Consider the following 13,758-nt stretch of genomic DNA (forward strand, 5'->3'; position numbering starts at 1 on the left):
CTGTGGCAAGAGAAATTCATCCGATGTCCTCAGTGAACGAAAGCTGAGCAAAGTTATCCAAAAGTACTGTCTTCACGAGGCTTGATGTAAATAAGTGGCTTTTGGCAAGTTCCATTGGATAAGAAGTCAAGGTTATTGACAACCTTCATTACACCATTTGGAAGATTTTGTTTTAACCGTCTACCATTCGATATAACATCAGCATCAGAAATATTCAAGGAACTAGGTTGAACTTCTTCAGGGCCTGAAAGGTGTAATATGCCTTATGGACGATATCGTAGTACACGGTAAGTCTATTGAAGAACAGGACCTGAGGGTTAGAGTGGCCTACAAGACAAAGGCCTAATGTTTAATGAGATGTATAAGTTTTCGAAAATGTCTGTACATTTTTTAGCACACATTGTCAGTCGCAATGGCATAATAGCAGATGCACAAAAGACGAGAGCTATTAATGAATTCCCACTTCCTATTTCTATCCAAGAAATTCGTCATGCCCAGATGCTATATGAGGTATGTATCTATATTCACCAAAATTGCAAGCAAGGCTGGCTGCAGCAGCGTCCCACTGGTTGGAGGATGAAAATCTTCTTTGAACACAGCAGACACTTTACTATCGTGGATAATTTACTGGTATAATGACAAGAAACTGGTGATTCCACAGATACGCGGGTAGATATCTTGGAGAAAATACACCAGGGTCATACGAGCATAACTAACTGTAGAGCACAGACTCAGGCATCCATGTGGTGGCCAAGAATATCAAAAGGTATAGAAGAAATGATTTCAAATTGCCAGGTATACAAAGTGCACAGACAGGATCAGAGAAAACCCCTTGTCTCGGCCCTATTCCCAACCAGATCATGGGAACGTCTGGCAATGGATATATTCATATTTAATGGAAAATACTACCTGATTGTCATCGACTACTTTTCAAAGTGGATCGAGGTCAAATGTTTGTACACAACAGCAAATGAAGCAGTCATTCAAGTGTTACAAGAAATCTTTGCAATACATGGTATACCGGACCAGATAGAGTCTGATAATGGACCACAATTTGCTAACTACTTCACGCATTTTGTGGAAAACTGTGGATTTGTATATTTTACATGTTTCCCTAGTTATGCACAATCTAACAGAGAAGCTGAGAGAGGAGTCAGAATATCAAAGCAGTGCTAAAGAAAAATCAAGATTTTCAAATGGCACTCCTGAACTACGGGTCTACTCTATTGGTATGTGGATTAGCCACACCAGAATTATTGATGGGAAGGAAGCTCAGAATGCAACTTCCCATCCTACTCAAAAAGTTACTTCCAGGATGAGAAGTCTAGGATTATCAGAGAGTTCAAGACAGAGAAAAGGCTAATAGAGAGCAACAAGTCAATAATTATAATAGGGAATTCCATACCAGGAACTTACCTAATTTGACAGAAGGACAAAAGTTATGGGTACGAGACCAAAGCAGAGAAGGAGTAATCGTCCAGAAAGATGAGGATCAACAGTGGCCTTATTGAGTATATCCTTCAGAAGGTAGTATAAGAAGAAACAGGAGGAATCTTATTCCTTTTCATCAAAGACGTCAATTGATCATACATTTGGATGAACCAGATGTTAAAACTGAAATTCAGAAAGAACCGGATACTACAATCCTCAATTAACGCAGTCCAAGTCAAGAAACAAAAGTTTAGAGAAAGACTACTGATCTTCTGCATCTGACAACGACATGATCAGGGAGAGTCATGAAGCTTCCTGACATATTGAACCTGTGATGCCTGACACTTGGGGAGAGATGGGGTAGCATGTAAAAAATAAATATAAGTGAATGTATATAAATATACATATTTGGATAAAGACTTGGGGGAAATGTAGTACAAGGGCCTGAAAGGGTTAATGTTGAGAAAGTGTAAAGAATGTGAGAGACACTTGAAGAGTGATGCAGCATGGCTTCAGAAGTCACACAGTCTGGTGTGAAGCGGTACATAGTTATAATGTCATCAAGGTTAATTTTCTAATTACTCAAGACTAAAGAATCTCTCTAAGCTAGACGAACTAAGAATATTAAGGTGGCAGCATACCAACCAAAGTACAACAATTTCCGCAGGGATTCTCCATCAGGAAATCAGCAGTCAACAGTGTAGTTTTTTTTTATTCATTCATGGGATATGGGCGTCCCTGGCTAGGCCAGCATTTATTGCCCATCCCTAATTACCCTTGAGAAGGTGGTGGTGAGCTGCCTTCTTGAACTGCTGCAGTCTATGTGGGGTAGGTATACCCACAGTGCAGTTAGGAAGGGAGTTCCAGGATTTAGACCCAGTGACAATAAACGAACGGCAGGCGATATAATTCCAAGTCAGGATGGTGTGTGGCTTGGAGAGGAACTTGCAGGTGGTGGTGTTCCCATGCATTTGTTGCCCTTGTCCTTCTAGTTGGTTGAGGTCGCGGGTTTGGAAGGTGCTGTATAAGGAGCCTTGCTGCGTTGCTGCAGTGCATCTTGTAGATGGTACACACTGCTGCCACAGTGCGTCGGTGGTGGAGGGAGTGAATGTTTGTGGATGGGGTGCCAATCAAGTGGGCTGCTTTGTCCTGGATGGTGTGGAGCTTCTTGAGTGTTGTTGGAGCTGCACCCATCCAGGCAAGTGGAGAGAATTCCATCACACTCCTGACTTGTGCTTTGTAGATGGTAGACAGGCTTTGGGGAGTCAGGAGGTAAGTTACTCACTGCAAGATTCCTGGCCACTGACCTGCTCTTGTAGCCATGGTATTTATATGGCTACTCCAGTTCAGTTTCTGGTCAATGGTAGCCCCTAGGATGTTGATAGTGGGGGATTCAGTGATGGTAATGCCATTGAATGTCAAGGGCAGATGATTAGATTCTCTCTTGTTGGCGATGGTCATTGCCTGGCACATGTGTGGTGTGAAAGTTACTTGCCACTTATAAGCCCAAGCCTGGATATTTCTATACAGACTGCGTCAGTAACTAAGGAGTCGTGAATGGTGCTGAACATTGTGCAATTATCAGTGAACATCCCCACTTCTGACCTTATGATTGAAGGAAGGTCATTGATGAAGCAGCTGAAGATGGTTGGGCCTAGGACACTACCCTGAGGAACTCCTGCAATGATGTCCTGGAGCTCAGATGATTGACCTCCAACAACCACAATCATCTTCCTTTGCGCTAGGTATGACTCCAACCAGTGGAGTGTTTTCCCCCTGATTCCTATTGACTTTAGTTTTGCTAGGGCTCCTTGATGCCATGCACTGTCAAATGCTGCCTTGATGTCAAGGGAAGTCACTCTCACCTCACTCTTGTGTTCAGCTCTTTTGTCCATGTTTGAACCAAGGCTGTAATGAGGTCAGGAGCTGAGTGGTCCTGGCGGAACCCAAACTGAGCATCACTGAGCAGGTTATTGCTAAGCAAGTGCCCCTTGATGGCACTGTTGATGACACCTTCCATCACTTTACTGATGATTGAGAGTAGACTGATGGGACGGTAATTGACCAGGTTGGACTTGTCCTTCTTTTTGTGTACAGGACATACCCGGACAATTTACGGCTAGATGCCAGTGTTATAGCTGTACTGGAACAGCTTGGCTAGGGGAACGACAAGTTCTGGAGCACAGGTCTTCAGTACAATTGCCGGAATGATGTCAGGGCCCATAGCCTTTGCAGTATCCAGTGCCTTCAGTCGTTTCTTGATATCATGCAGAGTGAATCAGATTGGCTGAAGTCTGGCATCTGTGATGCTGGGGACTTCAGGAGGAGGCAGCGATGGATCATCAACTCGGCACTTCTGGCTGAAGATTGTTGCAAATGCTTCAGCCTTATCTTTTGCACTGATGTGCTGGGCTCCCCCATCATTGAGGATGGGAATATTTGTGGAGCCACCTCCTCCAGTTAGTTGTTTAATTGTCCAACACCATTCACAGCTGGATGTGGCAGGACTGCAGATGTTTAAAAGCTATATTTCCTCAGAGGTTCTGCAAATCTACTTGATATACTTGAACATATTAGCATTGAAAGGGAGGAAATATTAGCTGTTTACGTGGGCTTAAAAGTGGATAAATCCCCAGGCCCAGATGAGATGTATCCCAGGCTGTTATGTGAGGCAAGGGAGGTGATAGCAGGGGTTCTGACACAAATTTTCAAATCCTCTCTGGCCACAGGAGAGGTACCAGAGGATTGGAGGACAGCGAATGTGGTACCATTATTCAAGAAGGGTAGCAGGGATAAACTCGGTAATTGTAGACCAGTGAGTCTAACATCAGTGGTTGGGAAACTATTGGAAAAAATTCTGAGGGACAGGATTAATCTCCATTTGGAGAGGCAGGGATTAATCAGGGATAGTCAGCATAGCTTTGTCAGGGGCAGATTGAATTTTTTGAGGAGGTGACTAGATGTGCAGATGAGGGTAAAGCAGTTCGTGTAGTCTACATGGACTTCAGAAAGGCTTTTTATAAGGTCCTGCATGGGAGATTAGTTAAGAAGGTAGGAGCCTATGGGATCAGGGCAATTTGGCAAATTGGATCCAAAATTGGCTTAGTGGCAGGAGGCAGAGGGTGATGGTTGAGGGTTGTTTTTGCGAGTGGAAGCCTATGACCAGTGGTGTACCGCAGGGATCGATGCTGGGACCCTTGCTGTTTGGAGTGTACATTAATGATTTAGATGTGAATATAGGAGGTATGATCAGTAAGTTTGCAGATGACACGAAAATTGGTGATGTCGTAAATAGCGAGGAGGAAAGCCTTAGATTACAGGACGATATAGATGGGCTGGTAAGATAGGCAGAGCAGTGGCAAATAAAATGTAATCCTGAGAAGTGTGAGGTGATGCATTGTAGGTGGACTAACAAGGCAAGGGAATATACAATGGATGGTAGGATCATAGGAAGTACAGAGGGTCAGAGGGACCTTGGTGTTTTTGTCCATAGATCACTGAAGGCAGTGGCACAAGTAGGTAAGGTGGTTAGGAAGGCATATGGGATACCTGCCTTTATTAGCCAAGGTATAGAATATAAGAGCAGGGAGGTTATGATGGAGCTGTATAAAACGCTAGTTAGGCCACAGCTGGAGTACTGTGTACAGTTCTGGGCACCACACTAAAGGAAGGATGTGATTACGCTGGAGAGCGTGCAGAGGAGATTCACCAGGATGTTGCCTGGGCTGGAGCATTTCAGCTATGAAGAGAGACTGAAAAGGCTAGGGTTGTTTTCCTTAGAGAAGAGAAGGCTGAGGGGGAACCTGTTTGAGGTATACAAAATTACGAGTGGCACTGATAGATTAAATAGGAAGAAACTTTTTCCCTTTTGGAGGTGTCAATAACCAGGGGGCATAGATTTAAGGTAAGGGGCAGGAGGATTGGAGGGGATTGGAGGAAAATATTTTTTACTCAGAGGGTGGTTGGAATCTGGAACGCACTGCCTGAAGGGGTGGTAGAAGCAGGAACCCTCACAACCTGTAAGAAGTATTTAGATGATCACTTGAAACGCCATAGCATACAAGGCTACGGGCCAAGTGCTGGAAAATGGGATTAGAATAGTTGGGTGCTTGATGGCTGGCACAGACACGATGGGCCAAATCTCTATGACTCTATCTCCCACTAAAATTACAACTGGACACTGCAAAACATCAGGACTCATATTATTACTGAGGAGTTCCATTATATTTTTGCATATATCAACATGATTAGAATTAGAGTTGGGCAATACACATTTTTACACCTTTTACACCCAAAGCCGGAATCAATGTTGCGGACCGTATGCCTGCACAGCAAGTAAGGGCCAGCTCCCTCTGTACAGGCTCTACAGATTTTTTGTTAATTGCCAATTCTTTTCTCTCCTCTCATAAAGACAGTTATTTGTTATTGGGTAGATTTCCATTGACACTTATTCTCTTACTGTACCTTGCGCAAGATTCAATTATTTGCAAGTGAGCCCTGAATGCTAACACACTATTCACCTACATGGTCTTCAAAGCCCAGCCAATTCTGTCTGCCTGTGTTGTCCCTAGAGTATCATTGTTTCAATGTGCTGACTATCATCAGATATCATTTACTGCTCAGCTAAAAATTTGCAAGTACGATATGTATCGGGCCAAATCGACCTGGGAAAAAAACATCATGTTCATGCTGCAGGCGATTATTAATGTATAAATTATCAACAGGTTCAGGGGAAGAAGAGATATACTGTGAGTTGCGAATCTCTATAACTTGCTGGTTGATTTATGCTTTTCCGCCGATTGGCTCACACAAATGGCATATTGCTCTGAGTCTCCCCATTATTTTAAAGAACTTGATGGATTTGTCTCATTATTTGCAGTTCGGGATCACAATTAATATTGTAACTATCTTTTTAAAGATGTAATAATTGCGAATCAATCTCTGGCCCAGAAAGGAAACAATTTAAACTATTTGGTCTCATTCTTACATGTAGTAAAATCTCCTTGGAGATTTTAAAAAATTCAAACTCTAAGTTTTTAATTATTTGTCTTACTTTTTCTTCCTGTCACTTATCTCTCCCTTTGTACAATCTTTCTGTCCCTCTCTTTATTTTTACTTCTGTATCTAATTTGACTCTTATTTCCCCTCTTTCTTTGACATTCCTCTGTTACTTTCCGAATTCTTAAAGCTGATTGGTTAAAGAGGTGGACTGTGGCCCCACTGTTCACTCAGGTCCCAGGGGCCCCATTGCCCTCGCCATGCCATTAACAGCTCGCACTTCCAGCAAGTTACGGCACAAAAAGATTTCAAGCTGAAGGTTGCAGGAAAACGTCTAACTAATGGCCTGCGTCACAAGATACTCCAACAAGATTTGGCCCAAATATTTCTGAATAAAACTGCCAATTTAGTGTTGAATTAGACTTACTTTGTATTGTGGACCAATGCTCACTCAGAATTAGGAGGCTAACTTTTTGCAGAGCTTTACGTAACCCAAGAACATATTGGCAATAATGTGCAGAGGTGAGTGACTCACAATTTCCCATCCATTCATTTTAACATTGGAAAATTATTCAGCCATGAATTGAGCACACTGTCGTCCATTCCTTACTTCCCAATACACACTTCGAATGACCTGTTAGAAATGAGAGTTCTTACAAATTACCCCCGGAGGCTGAAGCACACAAACTGATTTCACACAGTAACCTTACAGCAAGTAAACATCTCAGGTTACATTTTCTTCTCATTGCTTTTGGTTAAATGATCACCTGGATGTAGGACAATTAAAAACATCAAATGTGGAGGTTCACTTGGCTGTAATGCAGCCTGCTCAACATTCCATCTGTTAATTTAGTCAGAAAAATCAGGTGGACTCCATGGCAACCCTGTGATCCTCCCCACCTAATTTTCTTTGATGCATAGATGTTGTATATTGTCACTAACATTTTCAATGCTAGGTTGAACTTGGTTTATAGAGATCTCGGAGTTGTTGTAAATCTAAACAGTACATATTTATTATATTTACATGGACTATATACACTTTCACTAGTCTGTCCAGTTCTTACTCTTGTTACGACCAGGTGAAGAAATGGTCAAACGGTTCCCTCTCAGCCTTTGCCTGGTTTAACCGTAACAGGGTTTAATTTTAAAACACCAAGTTTTTAACTGCCCCTCAGTGACTCCTTGTTCACCGCTTTCCAATTGCAAGGCATAGATATCAAATCAGACAGGTTTTCATAGATTTAAACAAGAAAGCTGGAAGTTTATTAATCTTCTAATTCGGTTAACGACTACAAATATGTGACGCGACCATGCTAGCATGCATACGCGATAAACACACACTCAGATAGAGACAGAAAAAGTAGAAAGAATAAAGGGGAAAAGTTTGAGGCAATAGCTGGGTTGTAATTACAGTCCTTTGAGTTCAATGTGTCGTCTTTGGTTGCCGGTAAGTCTTGCCGTTCGTTGGGGCCCAATGTACGCTGTGACTTGTTTCGATGTAGGAGTCTTTTCTCTCTTGAGGTTTAAGTGACACCAGTGGGTGCTGACGTTTGTGAGAAAGTGAGAGAGAGTCAGCCAGGAGAGAGGCTCTCTTGTTCCAGGTTCAGTTGCAATCTGCAGTCTGTCTTCAAACTGTCCTGTGAGCACAATTCAAACTCCAAGTTGGCCAGCAGGTTAGTCATGTTCCTTCAATCCCTTATTCGGGAACCACCGTTCCTGCAGTTTATGGATTTCAAAGTTCTCGGTGGGGAGCAGTGTAATGCTGTCTCGTACACTGACAAGATGTAGATCACCATTGCCCAGACCAATCTCTCTTAATTGAAACAGTGAGCAGTTCTTTTATCTCTCCAAGTATTGTCTCTTAGTATGCAAATATCCTCCAGCCAAATGTCTGATGATCTCTTTAAACAAGTAATTTCTTCACTCCAGCAACAGTTTAAAATTAATGTTCATATGAAAAAATTAATATGCCTCATTCTTGGCAGGTGGGGGTCTTTATAACACCTCCACATCCAGCAGAATGAAATGAGATTTTTTTTAAAAAGAGCATTTCATTAAAAGCAACTTGAGAGAAGATAAGTACAGGAAAACACACATGCATCTCTCTCATTCATTCAGAAATCCTAACCGTTGTTACAGCCTGTCTTTTCTTGGTAGCAGTGCTGCTTTAAACTGCCCTTTTTGGCATCCCAATAAACATGTGGTTTTTGGGGAAGTTTTTCAGTTTGCACATTTCCATGACTGCCTAGGGTGTCTTTGTTCTTGTCGAGGTTTGCAGGGGAAGGCTAGATTTAATGAGCCCAAAGTGGGAGTTCAGTTCATGGGCTTCAACAGTGGGCAGTTCTACTCTGAACTCTCATTCAGTGCTTTGCTGAGTCATGCAAGGACTTTTCACCTTAGGGAATTTTCCCTTATTTTCTGACTGTGTGGGAGGATTCCTTGCTAATCTTCCCTTTGTCCTCTGGGACACTCCTGCTTGCAGGTGTTTGTCCAGATTCTGCTGCACTCCCCTGTGGCACTTCGACCAGGTGAGGCATCACCCTCACAGTTTCTCTGCCCTCTTGAGGACTTTCTTTGTCTCTGCAGGTTCTTGTAAATGCTGTTAGCAACTGTGGTGGGTACTTCTACTGTCTGAATTTACATAGGAGGATGTGGGGTCTAACTTTTCAAATATGTTGGGATTGGTTGACTGGACAGTAGGGCTTTCCATTTGGGATTCCTCCCGGACTTCCTTTAACCTGCCCGCTTGGTCGCTTTTTCCCCTTCCCTTTCTAACCTTTTGCCAGCCTTGTGCCTGCCTGTCCATTTTTGTTCTCGGCGAGGTTCCCTTATAGTTCACCAGCCCTCTGCTGGAGGATCCTCCTAACACCGATCCAGGATTTAGGGGTGCAGTTTTCACTGTAAGCTGGGGTTTCCCCTCAACCTGGCACATGTGGCAACTCCTATAGTACTCCACCACATCTTTGTGGAGATTTGGCCAGTCAAACTGCTGTCGTATGCGGGCTTTGGTTTTTCGTATACTGACATGTACAGCTACTGTAATCTCATGGGCCATTCTTAAGATTTCTCTCTGGTACCTCTACGGCACCAGTAATGGGGGAACACTGTCCACTCCTTACTCTCAGGTCTGCGAGGTGAACTCCACTTGCTCATCAATATCATTCTTTAAATAGTAGCAATCAGGGACTCTCTCTGTTTCAATTTCAGACTGGGCAGCTTGTGCTAACTCTCTCAGTACTGGGCCAGCTCGCTGATTCATTCCCTGGGTCTTGTAACTTTCCAAAGAAAGTCTCAGACAGACAGACCTCATGGTCATCTGCCTACAGTGCCAATTCAGTTTCCTCTGGGGGAGCTGGTTTGATTATGGCCTGATTCACTATACATTCAGGGAAACTGTCTCCTGCCACTGCCCTGTCTCGCTGACCTCCTGCTGTCTCTCTTTCACTACTGGGGAAGCTACCACCTTCGCCCCCACAGATCATTACCTAGGAGCAGGTCAACCTCGTCCACAGGCAAACTAGGGACAATCCCTATGATCCCCAGTCCCGAAACTAGGTCGCACTCCAAGTGCACCCGATGTAAAGGTACAGGCATACACTGCCCTCCAATACCATTCACCACCATTATGATGTTTACTGCACTCTCTGGGGGAAAAGGTCAGGCCTTTTCCCAGTAAAAGGGATCTAGTGCCTCTGTGTCCTTGAGGATTGCTGTGGGCTTGCCTGCCCTACTCCAGGGGAATGGGGTTACTCTGCCTTCAGACATAAAACCCTGATAACCATCAGTAATCCTATTAAATTTTCCTATACTTGCAGCCGTAAACTTCCTGGGTCTGACTCTTACTGCAGTTAAAGCCACAGCTTATCCTGCTGTGCTTTCCATCAAGGTCCATTCTCCTTTACTGAGCGGGTGTGCCCTGATTAACCCTATAGGTTTTCCCTTTAGTTTCCAGCAGTCAGCTCTTTAGCTGCCTTGCTTTATTACAATGGAAGCACACAGGTCTCCAAGTCTCACTCCTACTTACAGCACCTTCCTTTTTGGCTGGAGGAGGACTCCCTGTGTCTCCTGCTTTTCTTTCTCTCCCAGGACTGCTTGGGCTTCTATCATCTTCCTACCCTTTGTCCTTTTCGGATTTGTGGGTGATTAGGAAATGTTCTCCCCCGGGAAACCAACTTATAAATGAAAGCAAACTCATCAGCCAGCACTGCGATTTGCTGGGCTCTATGAACTTTCTGTTCCTCTACATGTGTTTTATGGAGAGTGGGAGAGAGTTTTTAAATTCCTCTAGCAAAATTACTTCTCTGAGATTTTCATAGCTGAGCTGCACTTTAAGCACCCTCAGCCACTGGTCAAAAGCCAGCTGCTTATTTCTCTCAAACTCCAGATAAGTTTGATTAGCTTGCTTCTTGAGGGTTCTAAACTTTTGGCAATAGGCTTCTGGTACCAACTCATGTGCCCTGTGGATAGCATTTTTTGTCAGTTCATAATTTGATGAACTTTCATCTGGCATCAGGGAATAAACCTAATGGGCTTTTCCAGTTAGCTTGCTTTGTAGCAGGAGAGTCCATGCCTCAGCAAGCCACATTAACTGCCTTGCCAGTTTTTCAAAAGGCACAAAAAACCCTTCCATGTCTCCCTCATTGAACTTTGGGATCAGTTGGGAAAGATTTAACAATTCTGTACCCAGCCCTGGATTTCTTTTGGGCCTCCTTATCTCGAGAGACAATGGATACGTGCCTGGAGGTGGTCAGTGGTTTGTGAAGCAGCGCCTGGAGTGGCTATAAAGGCCAATTCTGGAGTGACAGGCTCTTCCACAGGTGCTGCAGAGAAATTTGTTTGTCGGGGCTGTTGCACAGTTGGCTCTCCCCTTGCGCCTCTGTCTTTTTTCCTGCCAACTACTAAGTCTCTTCGACTCGCCACAATTTAGCCCTGTCTTTATGGCTGCCCGCCAGCTCTGGCGAATGCTGGCAACTGACTCCCACGACTTGTGATCAATGTCACATGATTTCATGTCGCGTTTGCAGACGTCTTTATAGCGGAGACATGGACGGCCGGTGGGTCTGATACCAGTGGCGAGCTCGCTGTACAATGTGTCTTTGGGGATCCTGCCATCTTCCATGCGGCTCACATGGCCAAGCCATCTCAAGCGCCGCTGACTCAGTAGTGTGTATAAGCTGGGGGTGTTGGCCGCTTCAAGGACTTCTGTGTTGGAGATATAGTCCTGCCACCTGATGCCAAGTATTCTCCGAAGGCAGCTCCAACACTCGAACATTCCTCCATATTGGCCATGCTTTAACTGGGGTTACTCTGTCACCCCCTAGTTAGCTCAAATTACCTCAGATCTCTTCACATACCTCTGGAAGGTTCTTTCTTTCTCTCTTTCTCTTTCCTCAAATTCAAGTTTCCTCTGTTCCAATTGTATCTTTGTAAGCAATACCCTGTCACAGTCTATGTCTAACCTTGTTTCTGCTTCTTCAGATTCAAGAGAAAAATGGTTGGCCAATAGTCTTAGGAGTTCAGACTTTCTAGCCATGGGACAGACAGTGATCCCACACTGCTCAGCCATTTTTCTCAACTCATCCACAGACAGTGCTTTTAACTTATCCTAAGTTACTTCACCCTGGCTTGGGGAGCTACTGGCTTCAGTCGCAGATTGTATTCCAGTGGCCTGATGGTATTCGAGCACACACAACCACAAGAAACCTGTATTGAAATCTTTTCCCTTTTTGATTGGCATCAATTTAGCTTCTCACTTCCAATTTCTCATTTGTCTGTGGGTCAAATCCAGGACGCTAGCTCCCAAATCTCTGTTATGACCAGGTGAGAAAGGGGTCTAAGGTTCCCTCTCAGCCTTTGCCTGGTTTAACTGTAACAGGATTTAATTTTAAAACACCGTGTTTTTAGCCACCCCTCAGTGAATCCTTGTTCACCGCTTTCCAATTGCAAGGCAAAGAAATCAAATCAGATAGGTTTTCTTATATTTAATCAAGAAAGGTGGAAGTTTATTAATTTTAAACTTTAATTCGGTTAACAACTACAAATACACAATATGACCACGCTAGCATGCATAAACACACACAGAGATAGAGACAAAAAAAATAGAAAGAATCAGGGGGAAAAGTTTGACGCAATAGCTGAGTTGTAATTACAGTCCTCTGAGATCGATGTGGAGTCTTTGGTTGCAGGTAAGTCTTGCCGTTCGTTAGGATCCAGTGCACGCTTTAACTCGTTTTGATGTAGGAGTTTTTTCTCTCTTGAGGTTTAAGTGACTTCAGTGGGTCTGGAGGTTAGTGAGAAAGCGAGAGCCAGCCAGGAGAGAGGCTGGCTTGTTCCAGGTTTAGTTGCAATCTGCAGTCTGTCTTCAAACTGTCCTGTGAACACAATTCACACTCAAAGTTGGCCAGCAGGTTAGTCATGTGACTAATCCCTTATTTGGGAACAACCGCTCCTGCGGTTTGTGGATTACAAAGTTCTTGGTGGGGGGATGTAATGCTGTCTCTTACACCAACAAGATGTGGATCACCATTGCCCAGACCAATCTCTGTTAATTGAAAAGTTCTTTAGTCTCTTCAAGCACTGTCTCTTAGTATGCAAATGTTCTTCAGCTAAATGTCTGGTGATCTCTTTGAACAAGTCATTTCTTCAGTCCAGCAACAGTTTAAAATTAATGTTCCTGTGACAAAATTAATATGCCTCATTCTTGGCAGGTGGCGGTCTTCATGACACTCTGCATGATGCTTCTTCCTTCTCCCCCAGCCCATTCCACATGTGATCTCTTATATCGTCATCACAGTGGGAGGTGTTATCTCGCTCTCTCAAACATTAACCCTTTCAGACCCTGAAATTACACATAGAAACACAGGAATATAGGAAGTAGGAGCAAGAGTAAGCCATTCAGCTGCTCAGGCCTGCTTCATGTTATGTTTACGCCATGTAGCTGGATATATTATGCATATCTGATTTACCTCAAAGCAATGCAGCTATCACATATTAAATCACCAATTGGTTTATTTACAGCACTTTAAAATTTCTCAGCACATGAGATCTAACTACAATGTCTTCTTAGACCAGATGTTTAGTAGAACCTTCGAGTTCTGTCTCTTTTTAGTTTCAGTTTCAAACTCTTAAACTCTACCCATAGGCTTATGCCATTAAACACAGTAAACACAGATAAGTGGATAGATTAATACAATCAAACCCAGATCAATCAAACACTACACCCTGCCACTCAACTAGATCACGGCTGATCTTCTACCACAACACCATTTCCCCGAACTATCTTCATATCCCTTGATATCTTTAATATCTGGAAATCTATCGATCTCTGTC

Source organism: Heterodontus francisci, chromosome 5 (assembly GCF_036365525.1).
Source record: "Heterodontus francisci isolate sHetFra1 chromosome 5, sHetFra1.hap1, whole genome shotgun sequence".
Taxonomy (NCBI): domain Eukaryota; kingdom Metazoa; phylum Chordata; class Chondrichthyes; order Heterodontiformes; family Heterodontidae; genus Heterodontus; species Heterodontus francisci.